Source organism: Artemia sp. Qi Xiang Cuo, chromosome 11 (assembly GCF_049724085.1).
Source record: "Artemia sp. Qi Xiang Cuo chromosome 11, ASM4972408v1, whole genome shotgun sequence".
In the NCBI taxonomy this organism is placed as follows: Eukaryota; Metazoa; Arthropoda; class Branchiopoda; order Anostraca; family Artemiidae; genus Artemia; species Artemia sp. Qi Xiang Cuo.
In genome coordinates this window covers 19036157-19046891 of record NC_142804.1, presented here as the reverse complement: position 1 = coordinate 19046891, position 10735 = coordinate 19036157, and positions in this window count along the sequence as shown.

The following is a 10735-nucleotide window of genomic DNA, read 5'->3' as shown; positions in this document are numbered from 1 at the left end:
TTGTACATACATATCTCTTTGTTCTTCATATGATCACTCCTGAAGGGGAAGGGGGTGTAGTTTATTCTCTTATATGACCATATGAAGAAATATGTAAATATGACCTCATGAGCATATTTAGAAATAATCTCATAAATATGACCTCAATCATGATTTTTCTTTTAAAATTGAAGCTCCAAACAAGTTTTCTCAAACTCTTGATCTAATTAGATTGTTTTTGCAGGCCAGAAAATCCCAGGATACCAATTTTCCAAAATTGTTTTGACAAGCCCTGAATTTCGCTGTTTGAATTTTGCTGAATGTTGCTTGCAGTTATTTATATTCTACACCTTATATTTTAATTTTTTGTTTCATTTTTAATTTTGACTTGTAAATATGGTTTTGCAAGTATTCACACTGTATATTGCTCTGTTCTGTATGGGCTTGGTTATTCATTTGTCTTATAGATATTTTGAATCTACATATAATACCTCTTGCAAAAAGTTTAAAAATGCTTTGTATTTCATACTCATCTCTGGTTAACGTGAAATTTCGCCTGCATTAAAACAATAAAAATGGTACAACCACTACTGAGACAGATACGATATATGTGGTTGAAATTTGCTCATAAATATGATTTCACTGACCTGATTTTTCATCTCAAAACTAAATCTCTTAACAATTTTTTTCAAAATCAAAAGCTTTGCTTTACTTCATAGGCCATTTTTTTTTTTTTTTTTTTTTTTATACGCCTTTTAAAATATTTGGTGACAATTGGGTTTGGTTTATCTAAAGTAGGTTGCTAAAAAAAGGTTGGAAGGGCACCATTGAAAAGTTTGGACAACAAACTTCTGGTGAATTATTTGAAGCCATTTTAAAGGGTTTCAGGCTATTTCAATATATGTGTAGATAGATAGATAGATATTTTATTTATGAAATATACATAACGCTATAAAATAACCTGCGCGAATGCCTAGCAATATAATTTATTACATTAAAAATTATAAAACAAATTTAGCAATTTAAATGAAAAAAAAAACAAAAAAAAAAAACAAACAAACATAAAAAAAAAAAAAACCCACTTGGACAAATGCCCAAAAAAAAAAAAAGTAAAAAAAACCAAATTCAACTTTCAGAAATAAACTTCCTCACCATTCTGTGAAACTGCTGGTAATCAGACAACTCTCTAAGATCCCGGCGAATAGAATTCCACAACTTTGGAATAATATATCTCTAACTAAATCCTGCTCTAGTGGTTTACCTAAACTTGTGTAAGAAATTGAACCTGAGTGATGTCGGATATGAATCACCCTGCAAGTTAAGACGGAAAATTCCTCGGAGTGTAATGCTAACTTACCAAAAATGTAAGTGTGACATCTGGCATATTGCAATGAAATGATGTTGATGTAAAGAAAGAATTCCAGCTGATTCCCAAAGATGAGCTACAGAAGAACTATTATCAACTTGAAAAAACTATCATCATTGCTATATTTTGGCAAATTTGAAGGGGTTTATAAACTTAAGGAAATGTTAAAGCTCACCCTTAAACACAATATAGAAAAAAAAGGGTAGACCAGAGAAAATTAAATTGATTTAAACATATTAACCGGAAAACATGGCAGAGACGGCTCTTAATCCCAACATTCCTAGAAACTTTTACCCATAGAGTTTTAACATGTTCATGGAACAACAAATTTTCATCAATAATTATTCCAAGATATCTATACTGTTGTACCCTTTTCAATTCCACATTATTTAAATAAAGCGAAAAAACATCAGAATTGACTGAACCAACTCGTGAAAATAGTATATACTGGCATTTCCTTTCATTTAATAGAAGAAGGTTTCAACATTGCCACTCTGAAGTAGTTGATATAGTACTTTGGATGTTCAAGAAAAGCTGTTTTTAATTCTGAATGGGAAGAAAAAATCACAGCATCATACGCAAACATAACAATTTTTCAAAGAAACTCAGGCAAATCATTAATAAAGAAAAGAAATAGGGTAGGACACAAAACAGAGCCCCGAGAAACCCCACAATTTGCGAAAAATGACTTAGATTGGATTCCATTTTTACTATCATGGCATTCAATTTTTCTTTCAGTAGGGTAAGATGCAAAAAAATTAAAATATTTTGAAGAAAATCCATATTTTTTAGTTTATTTAGTACTAGTTTATCCACTGAGTCGAATGCCTTGGCCACATCTAAGAATATAGCCTAGGCGCCCTGACCAGTGTCCAGCGCATTATTTATTCCAATTAAAAGTTGATATATGGCCAGTTCTGCTAATTTTTTCTTTAATGAATCCATACCGCAAATGATGAAATATTTTATTATTGCATAAATAATTTTGAAATTTTTCATGAGCAATTTTTTCAAAAACTTTACTAAGAACAGATAAGAGTGAAATTCCTCTATAATTTAACGGATCAATAGAAACACCAGCGTTTACACAAAGCTAATAATTTCAGTTTATTTCTATATGTTCTATAATTCTAATACAATACATCATATTGGGCTGCCAGATACTGACGATGTTTTTTTTTTCTTTTCATCTCTAATGACATTAAAATACCATCCATAATACACTAGTCAAATTTTTTTGAAAACGTTCTTTGCAAAAAACTTGTTAATGCTACTTGATCTCGGAGTTGCATCATGTCATCGTAAAATATCGAAAAAGCATCATTAACATCATTTTAATCAAAAATGGGGGTCCAGTCTTTATTATCTATCAATTCACTCAAACTCTTAAAATCAATCAATTTTTTCTGTCGGTAAGAATTTTTACTTCCATGTTTTTAAAATGGATGTTGAGATAAACTTTGGGCTACATCTAAAACAAGACTTACCGGAAAATGATCCGACATGTCACATGTTCTAACAGAACATATTATCGCTTTTAAAAAAACACCAGAAAGGAAAATTTTTTCCAGCAAATTTGCAGTAATCTTACTTACTGTCGTAGATAGTAAAATACTTGGATAAAGGCCTGAACACAGCATAATGTTCATAAATTCTTTATGAAAAGTAGCATCTAAATCTACAAATCAAAATTGTAATCACATGAAATTATTACTTGTGTTTTACATCCACCAAGTTTTACAACTAGGGGCTCAAATATCTAAAAAGTCTTTGGGGTTACTTGATGGCGGTCTATATACTTACCCAAAAATAAAAGGTTCGCAGCCAATGGGATGTAATTCAACTAATAGAGTCTCACATAAACCTTCTACACCTTGACCTGAGGTGTAGGTCCTGAGGCATTGGAGACTTTTGCGACAAAAAAGTTTCACATACAGCTACAATATCTTTAGGACTAGAATTTAACAAAAACTTAAGTTCACTATAGGCACTCTGCAATCCTTGCACATTAACATTTAAGATACTTATCGGAAATTTACTTTGCCCAACTTCATTAGTTAACGGGTCATCCTAAAAATCAAAATCTGGTTGATTTCTGACATACTCAAATCATTCAAACGGGACTCCAAAAACGACTGAAATCCATCCATATCACAAATAAACAAAGGAAAACTAAATCAAACTTCAATTATTCACAGTGAAGGTTCATTAGCCAGATTGAGGATCTTAGCCACATCTGCTATTGTTTTGCATGGTATAATTTGCGAGCCACTTTTCACAAAAATGATGCCTCTCATTGTCCACACATTTTTATTTTCAAATCTGTTGCAAGCAAGCTTGAAAACCTCTTGCCTTTCCCTAGTTAACACTTGATTAAAAAAGACGCGAAAACCCTTCAGCTTTTTTGATTGTGAAGTATTTCGATTACCGCAGCTTCTGAGATCAATGTAAGTTCAATAGGGGCAAGAGCTTGATCTTTAGCTCCTAGACGTTTAGCCCCCTTAATGATCGATTTTTCAAGCTGAAGTCCCATTTGCAAATTTCAACGATCTTGAATTTTCTCACCTAGTACCGGGAGATCACGGGCAGTTGTTTCGGCACCAGTAACAATGACTTTATTTAGAAGGGCAGACTGACCTAAGTCGTCCAACTTCGACTTAAATTTTTCATACTTGGACTCATTTTGAACAAGTTTCACTTTTAAATCCTTGAGAGCCTTTTCAACCTGCTCAAACTTCAACTGAAACTGTGTCTCAATTGCTTTATACACAGCTTGCGTAATCGTGTCTAAAAATTCCTTTTTATACTGCGATGGAGATATATCTAACTTGGAAAACTCTTTGTCCACTTTTTTCTGGATTTTATCTTCTGCACCGCTTCGCAATTCCTGCTGATCAGTCTGTAATTGTACCACAGATTCAGATAAGTCATCTGGCAATCCATCCAAACCTTCGATATAAAGTTTAATGGCGCTTTGTACATTTTTTCTCCCATCTTTTACCGCTTCTGAATACTTATCAAGTAGCGCCAAATATTATCAGACGCCAGACTCTTGCTTTCGTCCGTTCCATAACAGTAAACTTTATAGTCGAATTGACCGTCACGAACAATAATCACTCTTAATTTTGCACGGCCAAAGTTTGTAATATTTAAACTTCGTAAATACACGATCCCCTGCTTACATAACTTGAGAGAAAATTCACTCCGAAATCCAATCTCAAATACGTATGGAAAATCAGCCTCACTGCTAATCATGAAAGCTTATAATGAATGTCTTATTATAAAAAAAAACTTACTATACAGGCTTGTAAATAGTCAAAAGAAGTCCATGCAAACTTGCGATGACATCCTGTTCATAAAATGAACCTGTCACGGGTTTGTTAATAGTCAAAATGTTTATCCAGCGTTTACTCAATGAACGCTATATCGATACCGTACTGAGTTACTCTGTCTTAGTTACAGCTGCCACTGCACCCATGGTATATAGAAAATCTTTTGAAATGTGATATTTTTTGTTGTTTCTTACATCAGTTTATCGTCTTCAATTGTAATTAAATAATTTTAGTAAAAAGATGAACTTGGTTTCAAAATAAAATTGGCACAAATGCCGAAACAATATTTGATAAAATAGTAATTGAAGGCAAATTTAGAGCTTGTCATAAGTAGGTCCCAGAAAGCTTGTCCACTTTGGTAAACTTATCAATTGATTAATTTTATGTAATAATTTGAGACTAATATATTTATATTTTATCGGATATTAAAATACTAGACTTATTTTACTTAAAATACTTTTCAAACTGCTCGAATTCCCCTTTAGATCTGAATTTTAAATTCTTTTAGATAACTACTCAGTTTTTAATAAATTTTTTAATTTATATATATAATTCTATCACACAATTTCTTTTTGGATCTAATTAGATCTATTGTCACATTCTTGAAGCGCTACAAGTAAGAACAGCTAGATATAACCTCCTGGAAAAACATAATGGCATATCAAACAGTTTTTGTTAACCTGGAAAACATATCAAACAACTCTAAAACGGAAAAACAGAATAAAATTAACAATTGTACTTTAAAAATAGTTACATCAAAAGACAATTTTTAATTTTTGCACCCTCTTCTTAAAATTTATAATCAGATTTCTACCGCCTTTGACTGCTGAAGGAGTTGAGGCATGCTTTCAACTGTGTTAAGACAAAATATGCTTTGTGGTAGTTAAAAGTTATTATTAGCCATCAATCATTCAATGTTTTGTATTTGTATTTTGTATTTTATCTTTTGTATTTTAGGACTTTCCTGACTTAAATCTGTGTTGTATTCAGTTGTTGATGATAGTATAATATTTCTCATAATTTTCATTAACGCCGTTCCAAGATCTTTCATGGACTTGCCACAAGTTCCGAAAATGGCTAATCTCATCTCAGTTTCTGAGGATTCTTTCATTAAAAACGGTAATTCTAAACAATAAAATTTTCTGTAACAGAAAAAAAATTAGTTTTAGTGTTTTTATTTGAATTGTTTGGAGGGAATTTGAGTTCAAGCTGGCTGTTAAATGGAGGACCGCCACTACGTGATGTTATTAACAGTGTTATTTAATGTTTCCTCAACAGGTTTGTCCTAAAGGGCCAAGTAAATATGGATCATGGTCCAGAATTTATTTTATTAAAGTATTTGTGTGTGGGTGTTTGTTATTTATATGCAATGTATTATTGAAACCGATCTGAATTGAATTGTAAAAAAAGCTACTTTGCTCAGAAATAATCGTCCCCTTTTTTTTATCCTTTCTAATTAAGTGGTCCTAAGAAAAAAAAATTAAACTGTATATGTTTTTGCATATGTAAAGTGAAAATTGGGTCAGAAGTTCCAGGATGGTCGGAAAACCCAGCTTTGGTTAATGCGTGTCGACAAGCTAAAATGTGGTATAGTGTGTGGATTGATTCGGGCCGTCCTAAACAAGGTGTTGTAAACAGTGTTTGATTGTATACAAAGCGGCAGTTCTCCAAATGTCTCGCCTTGCATCGCTATCGTGTGATTGATGAAAACAGTGAGTCGCTACGGGTCGATCCAAATAAAATTTGGAAGTTCATCAAAAAGAATCGATCTGCTAAAGCGCCTAGTAACGAATCCGCCCCTAGTCAAAGTGAATGGAATAGTTATTTCACGAGCAAGTTTGCTGCACCTGATCCTGAATTGGAGTGCAAGTGTGAGAGAGATCTTGATCTCTTTTTAGAATCTTTGGAACCGGATCTTGGTCAACCAGTGAGTGTGTCGGATGTTCGTTCGGCTATCCTTAAACTAAAAAAGAAGTACTCTAAAGGAGTAGATAATATCTGTGGTATGCATCTGATTCTCGGTAGTGAACTGTTAAAAGTACATCTAGCACTTATGCTCCAAATGATTTTTAGTTGTGGTCTAGTGCCAGATATTTTTTGTACCGGTGTAATCACCCCTGTCATCAAGAAAGGTAAAGACCCATCTGAATGTTGTTCTTACCGCCCGATAACCGTTGCTCCCGTTCTAATGTATTGTTGGATGCAGATGCTAAAGGTGAAAACGTGGTGCTTGCAGGCCACGACGTCCGCGGGGCTTTTGATTCGGGTATCCCTGCCCAACTGCTTGTCTCTGCGTTTAAGAGAGGTCTTGACAGATCTATAATTGCTACTTGTAGGAACATGTATTTTAAGTTGAAGGTTAGAGTAAGGGTACTAAAAAACCAGAGCCCGACTGTATCTGATTTCCTCATACCAGTACGAAAAGGCATTCGCCAAGGGGCTTTATCATCACCGCCTCTTTATAATAACAGTATCATCGAGGCTCAGAAGACGGTGAAAACGGGCTTTATTTTTCGTGGAATTGATTTGTCTGTTGTTAATTATGCCGATGACATTTTAAATCTGAGTAGATCCGTTAATGGCATAGAAAGTAATTTCAGAGTTTTGTCTGATGAATATGCTAACATAGGCCTAGAATTCAACTCCAGCAAAAGTGAGGTGGTCGTCTTTAATTGTCGTAAGAAAGAGTTGGTACCTGTCATATTTGCACCAGGTAGTAATACTGTTACTGCAGCAGCATCAATGACTTACTTTGGTTTGCCAATTGGGTTTAATCTTAAAGCTACCCGGTCCTGTCTAATAAATGATCTCAAACAGAAAGTCCAAAAAGCGTATTGGATAATTTTATCATGCAAACGCCTATATAACCGCCGTATTCTAGCACGGATCTTCAATTCCTTTGCCACCCCTCATATCTTAGCTTTGTCACCTTTCTGGTCTTTGCTCACTGTTGATGATAAAAAACAATCCGTACAGTGTTCTATAAGTTTGCAAAATATCTGCTTAGCCTTCCCCCCTGGCGAAGACACCGCTAGATTTCAGCAAGTTACGGAATCGATGACCCCTTCGACGTGATCTTGACCAGGAGGGAAAAGTTCCTGAAATCTTTAGACCCAACGCATAGTATGTTTGAAGCTATAGATAGTATTGTGTAATGGTTGTCTTTTTATGTAAATAGTTTCGTCATTGGTTTTTGAAGTATTCTCGTTAGTTGCTCGTTTGTTCGATGTGTTGTTGTTTTCTTTTCATTTTTTCTCTACTCCATTTTTACTTTTTTTGTATTGTTAAAGATGGGTAATAAAAATCATTCATTCATATGTTTTTGGATCGAACTATTACGAGGTCAGGGGTGATATAAGTAGCTTCTTTTGTGCCACAAAAAAATTTTAAATTCAGATTTTTAGCTTTTATTTTAAGTTTGGTGAATCAAGTAATGATCCCGTAGAGATATTTTTCTGTCAATCTTCTCCCCTGTGCTGGTATGATGAACGATACATTACCACCAAATTAGGGGTAGTCCCGGGGCTTTAGATGAGAATATCAAGTTATAAGACGTTTAAGAGAGGAATAAAGTTTTTTAAATTCGGCTGTTAAGTGTTGGGAGAGTATATTTTGTATTTTATTATTTGGGAGCTAATGCAGAAACCTCCAATTGATTGGTTGTGGTTCTTTGTGATTGTCGAGATGTAAAATCTTTTTTTTTTGGTTATATGGTTTTTATTCAATATTTATTTTATATTTAGTACAATATCCTAAATTTACACTTATCCAGCTATTAGTTCTGTCTTATGTATTTTTTTGTAAGAATTCCAGGTTTTTTTTTGCTCTCTGTTAATAAGCTTCATTGAATATTTCATGTTATCTTTTGCTTCACAAAAACGAGGTTTTGAAAACTATTTGAGAAAAAACCTCTATAGCTTATACATTTAATTTTATATATGTATATAATTTCTGTATATTTACATTTCTACATGTGACTAAAAAGAAAAAGCAGTTACATTTGTTTAGTAACCTTCACAAATTAAAATTTGTATATGTCTGTTTAATTTAAATTTTCTTTTAGAATTTGGCGACGCTGTACCATGTGACCTTGAGAAGCCGTTTCATTTTTCAAACCTATTTTTCTCACCAAAACTTGAATATGTTCCCTTACTCAATTTACCTTGTATTTCAGGACCATGTAAATTTGGAGACAACACCCAGGAATTGCAACGCAAATATTCTAACAATGAAGGTATATCTGAAACTTTGTATTTTTGTTGATTGAAATGTATTGGATATTATTTTATTGGACAAAAAAGGACAAAGAGACTTAATCTTAAGATGCAATCATCCTTTTGCAATGTGAAGGTGTTGGCCAAACCACTTTTGCAGTCTTTAATGAAGATTTTTAAATTTTCACAAAGTAGTTTTGCAGGTTTTATTATTTTCAAAAGGCTTGATAATAAGCCTTAAAACTACAATTGTATATAAATTTTATAATCCCTATATATAGTGGATATTTATCTTCAATTTAAGAGATAAAGAAATAAATCGGTCTTATTAATTTGATTTCAGGGTGAATTTGACAGAAGCAGAGAATCGGCTATTATTACATGAACCGTCGACCAGAAGCTTTTAGTATATAGTAATAATTTTATGAAAACACTAAATTCAAACAAAAGCATTGAATTCATTTTGTACAGATGCAATCAAGAGTTTTTTGTATGTTTAGGGACGAGTTGTTTTAAATATTTAGCTAGAAGAACATAGGGAGTCTCATGGGATTTAAAAAAAAGATGAAAGTCACGTTTTCCTCAGAGAGATGAATCCTTTTAATACAAAGTGAAAAACGATGAAAAAAAATCGAAACGAAAAATCAGAGTTCGTTTTAATTTATACCAAACAAACGTGTTTTCTATAATACACGATCATGAGCTCTTAAAAGTTCCGTTTTCAATCACCAGTTATCAGTCACCTTTGACCAGTTATAAGTGATAGCCTAAATATTGTTTTATTTAACAACTCGCTTGTAGCCAATGAACTATGAACTAGAACAACGCATTTATTGTTCACAGTTCAATTGAGATTTTGAACCTAAAATATGTACTTTGTCTCTATAAAAGAAGTAAAACCAAGCAATGAAATATGCTCGTAATTTACTTAAGCTTGACTCTTTTTTTAAAAGGAAATTTTTTTTAACGATTCAAAAGTACCCGAATGCTGATGGCGGTGGCATTCTGTGCGACCAGATTATCCTGAATTTGTTTTTTTTGTTCTTGTTACATATCTTCTAGTTACAATCAGTCCTCTTATTTGTTGCTATTTTTCCTCTCCTTTACTTATGGTTTGATTTATACCAAGGCATACTTTTTGATCTTTTAAGGTTTTATTTTCGCTCTTTCGTTGCATTAGAATAACTAATTTTATAAGCTAATATAAGTATCAATATAAGTCTCACCTAATATAAGCATCACCATGAAAGAGAAAAGAGGGATTGAAAATAAAATTAGCTGTCCTATTGAAATCTATTCAAAGATATACTGTTTTTTCTGATTTTAACTCTATAGACTTTCAAAACACTTTGAAAGATATGTCTTTTTTTTCAGTTTTAAGAGTTTTGATTATTTGTGTTTTTTGGTTAACTCTGTAGATTTTTAAACTTTTAGGTCCCACTTCACCACACGTGTCTGGACTTCACTTACAGGGAAATACGTCACTAGTTGTTTCAAAGAATCAATCCACAAGCAGTTTCTTAATTTCGTGTGCGTCAGAATCTGAAGGAAAATGCTTAGAATGTCAGAAAACAGGTTTGAAAAGTCACTTTCAAAGTAAAAAGGAAAAAAAATTGCAAAGACATCAAAGAATTAATAAAAACAAAAAGACATATAAATATCAGGTATGTGACAAATCCTTTTCTGAAGCAGCAACTTTGAAAACCCATAAGACAGTGCATACAGGTGATAAGCGGTTTATGTGTAATTTTTGCGACATAGCCTTTTCTCAAGCAGCTAATTTGAACACCCATGAAACAGTGCATATAGGTGAAAAGCCGTTTAAGTGTGATGCATGTGACCAA